The sequence below is a fragment of the Pan paniscus genome, chromosome 2, assembly GCF_029289425.2.
Source record: "Pan paniscus chromosome 2, NHGRI_mPanPan1-v2.0_pri, whole genome shotgun sequence".
In the NCBI taxonomy this organism is placed as follows: Eukaryota; Metazoa; Chordata; class Mammalia; order Primates; family Hominidae; genus Pan; species Pan paniscus.
Genome location: NC_085926.1, coordinates 45,958,339 through 45,970,357, shown reverse-complemented (window position 1 = coordinate 45,970,357; position 12,019 = coordinate 45,958,339). Strand labels below are relative to the sequence as shown.

The 12,019-nt window shown below is 47.4% G+C and overlaps 1 protein-coding gene and 1 long non-coding RNA gene across 4 annotated transcripts in view; one reads left to right on the top strand and one right to left on the bottom strand.

Moving 5' to 3' along the window:
- Nucleotides 1-468: 468 nt before the first annotated feature.
- Nucleotides 469-9,610, bottom strand: LOC117979645 (uncharacterized). The gene is made up of 3 exons (XR_004670536.3): nt 9,392-9,610; nt 4,509-4,551; nt 469-4,380 (listed from the first exon to the last, which is right to left on the bottom strand). It is a non-coding gene; the product is annotated as an uncharacterized LOC117979645 (long non-coding RNA).
- A 27-nt stretch (nt 9,611-9,637) lies between these two features.
- FYCO1 (FYVE and coiled-coil domain autophagy adaptor 1) overlaps nt 9,638-12,019 on the top strand; it is a 77,910-nt gene continuing 75,528 nt past the window's right edge. For all 3 annotated transcript variants that reach the window (XR_611805.4, XM_003818474.5, XM_008971814.5), the window contains exon 1: nt 9,638-9,759. The gene's annotated coding sequence lies outside the window, so the exon portion shown is untranslated. The remainder of the gene's footprint in view (nt 9,760-12,019) is intronic.

Here is a 12,019-nt window from a genome sequence, read left to right as displayed (position 1 = left end):
GACAAATCTGTTGAATAGTTTTATTTAGTGCCTTCCTGCTAAACGCCCATTTACAAATTTGCCCCAGTCTGTCCTTTCCAAGGCGGCAGGAGTTGTGGAAACTCTTGATGACTTTCTTTGGGAGGCTTTAGGTAGATAGAGAAGCCCTCCCAACCTGTACCAACCACTGATTTCTTCCTTATACCCACGTTGGGTGGCCCAATCTATTTCTTCCTTAGTGTACTGGAAAGGGGGCAGTTCACTGGTGGGAGAGGGGAGCGAGGCCTCCATGAAGGTATTTTTTGAGACGGCTGCCTCTTTAGCTTTTTGGTCAGCTAACCGTTTTCCTCATGCAGTTTCATCAGAACCCTTCTGGTGTCCTCTACAGTGCACTACTGCCACTTCCCAGGGCAAATGAACAGCCTCTAGGAGCTCTAAGATTTGAGGCCCATACTTAATAGGAGTATCCCAAGCTGTTAGGTACCCCCCTTTCCTTTCAGATAGCCACATGGACATGAGACACCAGAAAGGCGTATTTAAAATCTGTATACATGGTTATTATTTTTCTTTCCCTAGTTTTAGGGCTCTGGTTAGTGCAATGAGTTTGGCTACTTGCACTGAGGTCCCCGGGGACAGAGCTTTAGCCTCCAGAACTAGATGAAGGGACACTATAGTGTACCCTGCATATCTAGTTCCATTCCAGATAAAACTACTTTCATCTGAAAACCATATTTCGTCCAGATTATCTAGGGGCTGATTCTTTGAGTCTTCCCAGCTGGCAAAAATTTGGTTAAGTATCTCACAACATGAATGTGTTGAGTTATAGTCTCCTCGTAGTGGCAGTAAGGAGGCTGGGTGAAGGGTGGAATACCACTCAACTGTTACCTGTTGGTTTTCTAACAACAAGACTTGGTACTTTAGCAGTCTGTTATCAGTGTGCCATTATGGCACTTTTATGTTCAATAAGGGGCCTACTTGCTGGGATGTCAGGAGTCGGACTGACAGTCCCATGGTGATTTTAAGGGCCTCCTCAAGTAGGATGGCCACTGCAACAAGTGTGACCACACTTGCACTACTGGGTCTAGGTTCTTTAAAAAGTAACCTACCGGATGTTTGATTGGCTCGATGGTTTGAGTTAGAACTCCTAGGGCTACACCTTGCCTTTCAGTGACAAAAAGCTGAAATGGATTGGTTAGTGTGAGTAGCCCAAGGTCTGGGGCTTGTAAGAGGGCAGTTTTTAGCTGTATAAAGTCTTGCTCCTGATCCTTTACCCAAAGAAGTGGGTGCCTATCAGTCCCTTCTTTTAGAGCCTGATATAAGTACTGAACAATCCCACCATGTCCCAGTATCCAAAGTCTGCAATATCCTGTGATCCCTAGAAAGGCCTGATGCTGCTTTTGGGTGGCTGGGAGAAGTATTTTAAAGATGGCCTGTATCCATTCTGGGGAGAACTTATGTTCTCCAGGGGTCATGATTATCTCCAAGTATTGGACCTCTTGTCTTAGTAGCTGTGTCTTGGCCTTGGACACCTTGTGCCCTCTGTCTGCCAGTAAATTTAGTGTCTGGACTAGATGTTGGATTCCCAGCTGTCTTGTGGGGGAGCAGATTAACAGGTCATCCATATGCTGTAGGAGCCATCTGCCCCACCTCAAGAGTCAGGTCCTGCAAATCTCTAGCCAAGGCTTGCCCAAACAAATGGGAACTATCTGTGAAACCTTGTGGAAGCACTGTCCAGGTGAGCTGTTGATGCCTTGCTTTCTTATTCTCCTACTCAAATGCAAATAAAATTGGGAGGATGAGTCTAGGGAGATACGAAAGAAAGTGTCTTTGAGGTCTAAGACTGAAAACAACTGAGTATCTGGAGGTACTTCTCCTAGAATTATTAATATATATGGGTTGGGGACCACTGGGACTACTGCCTCATTTATGATTCGCAGGTCCTGGACTAGCCTGTATTTGTCATTGCTCTTTTTTTTTTTTTTTTTTGAGACGGAGTTTTGCTCTTGTTCCCCAGGCTGGAGTGCAATGGCGCAATCTTGGCTCACTGCAACCTCTGCCTCCCAGGTTCAAGCGATTCTCCTGCCTCAACCTCCCGAGTAGCTGGGATTATAGGCATGTGCCACCATGCCTGGCAATTTTTTTTTTTTTTTTTTTTTGTATTTTTAGTAGAGACGGGGTTTCTCCATGTTGGCCAGGCTGGTCTCAAACTCCTGACCTCAAGTGATCCACCCGGCTCAGCCTCCCAAAGTGCTGGGATATAGGTGTGAGCCACTGCGCCTGGCCTCATTGCTCTTCTTAACAGGTAGGATGCAGGTGTTACAGGGCAAGTTATCGAGTATTAATAATTCACGTTACAGAAATTTTTCAATCAGGAGCCAAAGTCCCTCTTTGGCCAGCTGCCGTCTACAAGGATAGCAAGAAGGATCCTTGAGATGAATTACTACAGGCATTGCCATTATGGCCTTTCCATGTATTCCTGTGGCCCAGACCTCTGGATTAATGGAAAGGTCTGTCAGCAGTTCATCCTGTGTGTGGTTTCCTTGAGGCATAAGATTGCATTTGGAAAAGGAGGTGTTGCCTTGGAGGAAAGGTTAACTAAGCCTCTAGTCTAAATAAACTATCTCTACCCAAAAGGGGGATAGGACATTCTGGCATCATTAAAAATGAATGAGAAAAGACAGTTTCCCCCTACAGGCACCAGAGAGGAGGAGTAAATCTTCAGCTTATAGGCACCTCATTTAGCCCCAGCACCAGCGAGGATTTGGAGGATAATTGCTCAGGAAAAGAGGTAAGCACTGAGTAGTCCGCTCCCATATCCAAAAGAAAACTTATAGTCCTACCTGCCATGTCCAAAGCAGCCCTTGGGTCTGTCCCTTCAACAGTGATGTTCAATCTGGGAGCTGGCTGATGTGTAGGGCTCCTTCAGCTCAAGGCCATCAGGGGTTGGGATTCTGTCCCAGAGTCCCTTCGATCCTCAGGGCAGTCCCATTTTCAGTGGCCAAGCTTGTGGCAGTGGGGGCAAGCCATGCGGGGCTTTTTTCCATCAGTCCTATTGGGGCAGTTTGCCTTCCAGTGGCCTGCCCTCCTGTGCTGATGGCAGTTACCTGCGAGGGTAATCTGAGGGCAACCTGGAGGGGGCTGGCAGACTTGTAGTGCAGCCAAGAGTTGGAGCTGCTACTTTTCCTTTTGCCTCCCTTTTCCTGAGCTCTTTCCTCCTTCTCCTGGTTTTGGTTGTAGAAGATTGAGGAAGCTATTTTGAAGATGTCAGGCCCGGGGTGTTGGGGCCCAGTGCTAGCTTTTGGAGTTTCCTCTGAATATCTGGGGCTGCCGGAGTTAGGAAATGGTCCTTTAGGGTCAGTTGTCTTTCTGGTGTGTCTGGGTCTAGGTTAGTATGTTTCATTAGGGCCTCTTGTAGCCTCTCTAGGGGTTTTCAAGAGGGCCTTGATCTATTAAGGCCGATTTATTATAGTTCATAGGCTCTGTTTTGCTAGCTTTCATTCCTTCTATCAGACAGAGAAACATGTGGTTCCTGGCCCATATACCCCCCCCAGGTATGGTAACCCGAATTAGGGTCAACCTAGGGAACTGCGGTGGCCCCCACAGTGTTGCCACCAGAGTCAGTCATGTGCATTGTAGTTATAAATTGCTGGGTCACCTCTGTAATGGAGTCACATTCTCCCTTAGACAGAGTTTGCCATAGTATGACTGAGAGGGCCCTCCAGGTGGTTCAAATGTTTAGCCCAGTTTACGGAACGCTTTGATGTATTTTTCAGGGTCTTCCATAAACTTCCTATTTCCATCTTAATCTGGCTCAGGTCTTACATAGTGAACGGAGTCTGGACTCTAGTGGGTCCACTGGGGCTGCTAACCTCTTGAAAGGGGCATAACTTAAGGCGGTGGTGTCCAGAGGGTGGCCCTGGCTAGAAAGAGCAAGGCTCCAAGGCTGAAAGACTTGGATATAAGGGGTAGAAGGGGCAGTGGGGTTTGACCCAAGCTCTGCCCTTGGTTCCTCTGGGGCTTGAGCCCTGGGTAAACCCAATAAGAGGCCTCCCAAACCAACTGGTGGGAGCTGCCTGACAATGGCCGCTATCATCACTGGATCCATTTTCAAGCCTGACAAAGGCCATGGTTGTTTCTTAGGGCCACGAAGGCCTGTACATAAAGGATTTCTGTTCATTTTCCCTGTTGACAGCAAAACAAATCTAGTTGATGGATTGTATTAAAATTTATGCTTCTGTTTTCTGGCCAACATTACTGGTCCTGGAGATTTTATTCAACCCAAGCTGTGTTACAGAAAAATATTAGCCTTTTCCTTTTTAGGGTTTGGGGTTCAAACTTTTCTCACTTCTTGAGGATGCATCCGAGGGGCATGTCCCATGGTATGAATATGTGATTATCCATCTGTGAAGAGAGAATAGAGGATTAAAAAAAAGGGAAAAAGAAGGTATCCTCTCTTATTTCCCTATTATCCCTTCCTGAACAGGGTATCCCCCATTCATCCTTGGGGCTCCAGAGTGAACTGGTCTTACCTGGTACCCTTAAGCTTGCTCCCATCTCATCATGATTATCCACCTGAGAAGACAGGAGATACCAGAATGAATAGGGGGCCCCTTATTCATCCTTGGAGTTTCAGAATGAACTGGTCTTACGGATACCCCTAACCTTGCCTTCATCTCTGTTCTAGGGTAATCTATTCTGTGCCTGTAGCCTGGGACCAGCCTTCATCTCTGTCCGGTGGGTACTTTTGTCTCTTGAGCCTGTGGCCTTGGGCCAGCCTATATCCTTGTATCCATGAACTTATAGTGACTCTCTCAGAGCATTCTAGCAACAAAGTGAGTATCTCTTTTCTTATCATCTCATTTCACATTTTTCTTAAAGTAGATGAGAAGCCTGTGTCTGTACCAGTTCAGCCAACTGCCAGAATGGAATGGACTTCTTTCCCTTCAAATATGACCTTGAAGGTCTGGATGCATATTGGCAAGGGCATGGAAGTGATTCAAGAAATGGAGGAAAACGTGTATGTGAGATTCCTCGTCCTCCTCCCTAACCATCACCTGATGGTTGCCTGACATTCCTTGGCAGGGGTGAGGGGGTCTCCTGCCCTGCTCATGTCTGCCTAGCTACCTGCAATAAGAGACTGACAGCTTCAGGGTGGGGCTGGTCACCATAGACAGAGGCATGATTAGAGGGTTGGGACTTAGCTCCACCACCAACCTACCAAGAGGGGAGAGAAGCTGAAGGTTAAGTTGATCACCAATGGCCAATGACTTAATCAATCATGCTTATATAATGAAGCCTCCATAAAAACCCAAGTGGCCTGGGTTCACAGAGTTTCCATACCACGTGGAGGTTCCTGGGGGGTGGCATGCCCAGGGAGAGCATGGAAGCTCTGGCGCCCCTTCCCCCATACCTTGCCCTGTGTATCGTCTCTTTATCTGTATCCTTTGTAATATCCTTTTAATAAACTGGTAAATGTGTTTCCCTGAGTTCTGTGAGGTGCTTCAGTAAACCAATCAAACCCAAAGAGGAGGTCTTGGGAACCCCAACTCAAAGCTGGTCAGTCAAAAGTTCTGGAGGGCCGGACTTGTGACTGGTATCTAAGGAGGGAAGCATGATTCTTGGGTTGTGGGCCCCAAAGGGCAGGCTCTGACACCATCTTCAGGTAGACAGTGTCAGAATTGAATTGGAGGACACCCAGTTGGTATCTGCTGCAGAAGTGATTGCTTGCTTTGTGGTGGAAAGGAATCCTCAGGAAATGCAGAAGTCTTCTGTGTTGATTGTTGTGATGTGAGAACAGAGGAAAACCGGTTTGAGAGTTTTTCCCGAACAGTAACTATAATGTATTGAGAAAATGGGACACCACTGGGAGTGAACAGAGGTGCTGTGAATATTCATGCTGGGATAACAGGGCTCTCTTGGCTGAACCAGGAAATATAGTCCCCTTATTCTGTGGGAAATGCTATTTTCTATTATTATCACTTAAAATGGAAAAAGTCTAAATCTGTATTATCAAGAGCTTATTTTAAAATTTCAAAAGTTTTCAGTTGATGAAGGGTTGAGGAGAAAAGTCAATAGTAGAGTTATGAAGAAAAAATTCTGGAAAATATACATGTCAGAATTCAAACCAAATTCCGGAGCCTTGAGGTCCACATCCTTCTGCATTGTCTATGAATCATTACTGAAAAGCTGTGTTCTGTAGGGGAAGATAGCTCAACCAGCTTAGAGCTGTTGATTCTGCAGTCAACTTCTGATTCCTTCCGTGGGTCTTACACTCGAATTTTCCAACGGAGAGATTAATTGACCAGTGACTATCAAGAGGAGGCTGACTCTTTTGAGCTGCCACCCCATGCCATTGGCATGGCTGGCATCCACTTCTGGCCTGACCAGCAGGGGCCACAATGGTAGGGTCCTTGGCAGAGCACATGGCTGCCCCATGGAAGGAGCTGCCATCACAGTGGTTAAAGGCTTAAACTCTAATTGGACAGACCTGAGCTCAAAATTTGTCTCTGCCACTATAAGGTTTGGGCTTTAGGCAAATTAGCTAACTTCTCTAAGGCTGTTTGCTTATCTGCTTAATGTGGATAATTAGGTATCATGAGACTGATATAAGGATAAAACTAAACCAGGTGTGGAATACACATAACATGGCACCTGGCACATACAAAGCCCTTAACAATCATTCCAAGAGCCTCATCCCTCCTCAGGGCCGTGGGCACGGTCAGCTTCCCGTGAGGAATAGTCTCCTCTTCTGCCACTTGTTAAGGCTGTAAGGAGAGGGTGTGGGGATTTGGTGATTTTGAATCTGATCTCTTAATGTGTATTCACATCAGAACACAAGAATATGCTGCGTTTGTTTGTATGTTTGTTTGAAAGATTATAGTTTGAAATACTCTGCTCTATCTATAAAGGAAATCCAAGTTAAACTACCTGAACAGTAGTGATTTTGTTAACCTTCCCTGTATCTGACAGTGTGCTGGGTGACAGAAGACCCCTCAGGAGCCCCCAGCTCTACCCCAGCCTCCACCACTCTCCACCACTTATTAGGTGGGTGGACCAGGACAGTCATTTAACCTCTCTGAGCTTCATCTCCTCATCTTCAAAGTATGATAATGAATACTAATTATGTCACCAAGTGGCTGCAAGTTTTAAATATAATGCTGTATGGGTTTTTGTTGTTGTTTTTTGTTTTTTTGCTGGGGGGCTAGGGACTGGCATATAGGTCCTCAATAAATATTAGGTTTGTTTTCCTTTTCTTTTCAAACTCCTTTTGGGTTTAAGTTTCTGTGGTATTATGATGTCTGTCTGTCTATCTGTCTGTCTATCTATCTATCTATCTATCTATCTATCTATCTATCTATCTATCTATCTACCTACCTATCTATCTTGGTTTTCTTCCATGGTTCCTGGCTCATAACTCCCATAGCCCTTGTTACAGTCTTTTGTTATGTTAGGTATGTTAGGCTTCAGGAAACCGAATCTCTCTGGCCTTCTGCCCTCCTTTCACCTGCTTTAAGGCAGGACTCCAATCTTCCCCCGCCTTTCTTTCTTTGTTTTTTTTTCTTTAAGATGGAGTTTTCCTCTTGTTGCCCAGGCTGGAGTGCAATGGCTCGAACTTGGCTCACCGCAACCTCCGCCTCCCGGGTTCAAGCGATTCTCCTGCCTCAGCCTCCCTAGAAGCTGGGATTATAGGCATGTGCCACCACGCCCGGCTAATTTTGTATTTTTAATAGAGATGGGGTTTCTCCATGTTGGTCAGGCTGGTCTCAAACTCCCGACCTCAGGTGATCCGCCCACCTCGGCCTCCCAAAGTGCTGGGATTACAGGCGTGAGCCACCGTGCCCGGCCGCTTCCCCCGCCTTTCTGATTATAGGTCTTAAGACCCTCCCAAGAGAGGGTCCTCCCCTATACCCTGGGGGGAGCAATGCTGACATCACGAAGCTTCCATAAAAGCCCAAGAGGACTGGATTCGTGGAGCTTCGGGATAGCTGAACACGTGGAGGTTACTGAAGAGTGGTGCACCCAGGGAAGGCATGGAAGCCCCACGCCCCTTCCTCCACACCTCATCCTACGTGTCTCTTTATCTGCATCCATTGCAGTATCCTTTATAATAGACCAGTAAATGTGTTTCTCTGAGTTCTATGAACCACTTTAGCAAATTAGCTGAACCCAAAGAGGGTGTCGTGGGAACTCAACTTGAAGCCAGTCATTCCGAAGTTCTGGAGGCCTAGACTTACAACTGGTGTTTAAAGGTGAGGAGGCAGTCTTGGGGACTGAGCCCTCCACTTGTGGGATCTGATACTCCAGGTAGATAGTGTCAGAATTGAATTGGAGGACACCCAGGTGCGGTCCGCTGCTCAGTGTGTGGGGAAAACCCCACACACATCTGGTCACCAAATTATTCTCCTGTGTTGATGATTGTTGTTGTGTATGAGTAGAGGAAAAATACGGTTTGAGGGAGGTTTTTTTTTCCCCACACAGTTTCAAACAAGGATATTGGACCAGATGACCAACATTAAAATCTCTCTCATCCTTAATATTGCATGAAGCTGTTCAGACAGTGGTTGGAGCAATGATTTCTCTTAGACCACTACATTGATTACTTTTCTCTTTGTCATCTTCTCACTCCCCCCGTTTTCTTTCTGTTCTCCTTTCTGTTAACAAGAGTGGAAATCACTTCTATTCATGTACCTCCTCCCAACCCCACCCCCAAACTGACTACTCCATCCACCCAACTCACTGTTTTAGCTACATCTAATTCATAAAATTAGATGGCTAATGAGATGTCATAGCCTAAAATCGACTAAGAAATTGATTTTCTTTCTGTATTATTCCACCCAGACAACACCCTGCTTCCTCAGTTTAGAATGTTGGGCCACCACGGTTCCTGACTGGATACCACGAGCTAGGTCCTACAAGGGAGAGAGCTGTTTCTGGCTTAAATGATGAGAACTAGGGCAGAGAGTAAAGGATAGCCAGCCACAGCTAAGGAATGCAGTCAGTTAGAAGCCAAAGTCCCCGTGTAGCATTCCTCTTTTCTACTGTGCCCATAGCGGACACTGATTGAATGCATTTTGTTCTATCGTATTCAGTTCCACAGTGCTTTGCAACACCCATCTTATAAACAGAAGTTGGGCTGAGGATGGGGCCAAAGTTAGGGGTGGTAGTTCATAAACACGTAGTTTTTGAGCACTAATTTTAAGTAAGACCCTGATATTAAGAAATAAGGGGGATTAAAAGATGGGAAATTAGGCCCACCAATACATGTTTTTCTATTTCCCAATATATCAAAATATTATCATTTTAACATGCAATCACTAAAAATTAATGAGCTAGTTAACATTCTTCGGACTCTTTGGTACCTAGGTGTATTTCACACTTACAGCACGTGCACGATTCAACTCGAACTAGCTACCTTTGGAGTGCTCCTTAGCCACACAAGAACAGCGTTGTTGTCAAGATGCCAGACCTTTGATTTGTGGCCCTCCGGGGTTGCAGGCGTTAACCTGGGGCCAGCATGGGTCGCGGGTGGGACAGTCGGTCCGGGGACTGGGCGGTGGGAGCAGTTAACCCCCGCCCTGCGGAGTCGCCGGGAGTTGTAGTCGGAGCCCCGGGAGTCCGACGGGAGTTGTAGGCCTCAGCCCCGGGGAGCACGCCGGGAGTTGTAGTCCGCCCCCGCCAGCCTCTTGGTGTGCGCGTCATGGCCGTCGGCACCGCGGTCCCGTCCTCTTCCGCTTGGCCCCAGAAAGTTTCGGTTCTGCCCGGCGGTGGACCCACGAGCGCGTAAGTGCCGCGGAAGACCGGCTGGACTATGGGGGCACCTGGGTCGCTCACGATCCCTGAGCCGAGAGCTTCGCTCGGGGCGCGGCTTGTCACCTGTTGCCCTTACAGTCCCCGCCCATCCCAGGTCTCCCTCAGACCCTGCCCGAGCGCCCCCGCCCGTCCTTGCCCAGCGGGCCGGGAAGCACCTTGGGCCGGTGGAAGCCGGCCCAGGCACCCAGCCTGCCTCTGTTGGTCGGTCAGAAAGACAGACCCCAAACACCAGTTCCAAGACCCCGGAGGGCGGAGGGCCCGCAAAGGAAAGGAGCCCACCATGCGGCGTCTCAGAACAAGCCTGAATGTCTTAGCGCAGGATGGGGCAGGCCCCGGAGTTCCTGCCTGCGTGGTCTTTAGGAAGTTTAGTCTCTGGCCCAGTTGGGCCGGGACAGCCCAGACCTTCACTTTGCAAGGACTCCGCTGGTGCTCGGATCTCTGCCCTCTTCCCAGGAGGGGAAGAAGCTTCTTTCTTCCTGGCCCATCCTTTGGCCAAGACCTATTCACTATCCACTGCCCCTTGTGCCCATGCGCAGGGTCTCGAGCTAGCCCCCAGGGGTCTTTTCCCGAAACACCTGTTGTCTCTGGTGTGGCGGCACTGCACTGGACTGGAGTCCGTGCTGTTGAAACCTGGCGGGGGTGGGGCGGGGAGGGGGGAGGATGGCGGAATTTTATTTTTTGTAAGAAAAGCACATGTGGTTGACACGTTAACCGCGTGGCCCCCTGTTAAAGCACATGTATTCTCTGATGTCCCTGTCACTCTTCACTGTTCCCATTGGGTGTCCTCTCCAGAAAAAAAAATAGAACACTTGTTGAAACTGCCTGTGTTGGCCAGAGCCTCTCAGCCCCTCTGCTTGTCTTACCACAGCAGTTTCCTTTCCCGACAGAGAAATGGGTCAGGGGCTTTTGCGGGGCAGAGGATCCAGGGCTTAATCTGCTCACTGGTTCTCCTGCCCCTGCAGGCCTTGTGGTCTCAGGCAGCAAGCTTAATTCCCCTGCCATCTGCCTAATGCGGCTGGAGGGTGTTGGGGGCTGGTGTGGGGGAGGGGTGGGGAGCTGGAGCTATCATGCCAAGGTTTTCTGCTTTCAGTAGTTCCCACCTTCTGAAGTGGACCCCTGTTGAGTGAGCTCCACTTGACCCTCCCTTCTGTGACAACCACTGTTCTGAAAGCATTGAATGCCCCATACTAGTTGTGCACCGTGGTTATTATCACCCTGAAAATAAGAGCTAATTGTCACAGTGATGGATCTCAGCCTCCTTTGATTAATAGGATCTCTCCTAAAGGCTCTTGCTTTAGGAAATAGAGTTTATCTGTTTATGTTCAAAGTGACTATCTTTGTGTAGCACTTCATTTACTTTTTAAATTGTTTTTAATATTTTATTAGAAAAATAAACATACAGAATCACTGAAAGGATTGTATGGTGAATATCCGTATACTCAATTCTTAATATTTTACTTTGATTTTTTTTTTATTTGCAGTTACTTTAGAGATTGGTAACAGTCTCAGGCAGTGATCCTTTAGCTGTTGTTCGGATGACCTTTGCCCCTTGGGGCTGGGTTTGGAGCACCAGTATAATTTCAGGAGCCAAGTTTTTAACCTGGTCCTTTTTGAGGGGGATGGCCCCCATAGATGTTTGTGATGAGAGGAATCACCCATAACAGAGCAAGATCAGAGCAGCTGGTAGCTTTGACCCATATTGGTCACCGAGGCTATGGACTGCTGACTCAAGAATACAAAGTAGGTACGCAAGAAATGGCAGCCCCCTCACCCCCACCCACCCTGCTTCCCTTTAGGGGAGATGTTTAGCTGATAGGTAACTTTTGTTTACTGAAGATTCCAAAGACACAGCTTTGGTGACTCAAGACTAGAATGTCTTTAAACATGAGGCAGAGGAAGTGTGTTGTCTAGCTGTGGTCTTATGGTGGAAATCACTGGTAGGCACCTAGATTTAGGAACCACATTCACTGCAAGCAGCCCTAGGCAGCAGGTAAGGGTCATTAACTGGTGCCTGTGATTACAGAGGCAACTTGTGAGCACAGATGAGTCCATTATGGTCAGGGCAACATCTGCTCACGTCATGACTGCTATGTTCTTGTCTTAGTCAAAAGATAAACAGTATTTTGTTTGTGAGCTCAATGCCAGTTTCAAGAAAATAAGAAGTCTTTATTGGTATAAGAGCCTCTATCTGAGCAATTAAATAAATCAATAGGGTGGGAATTGGAATGTT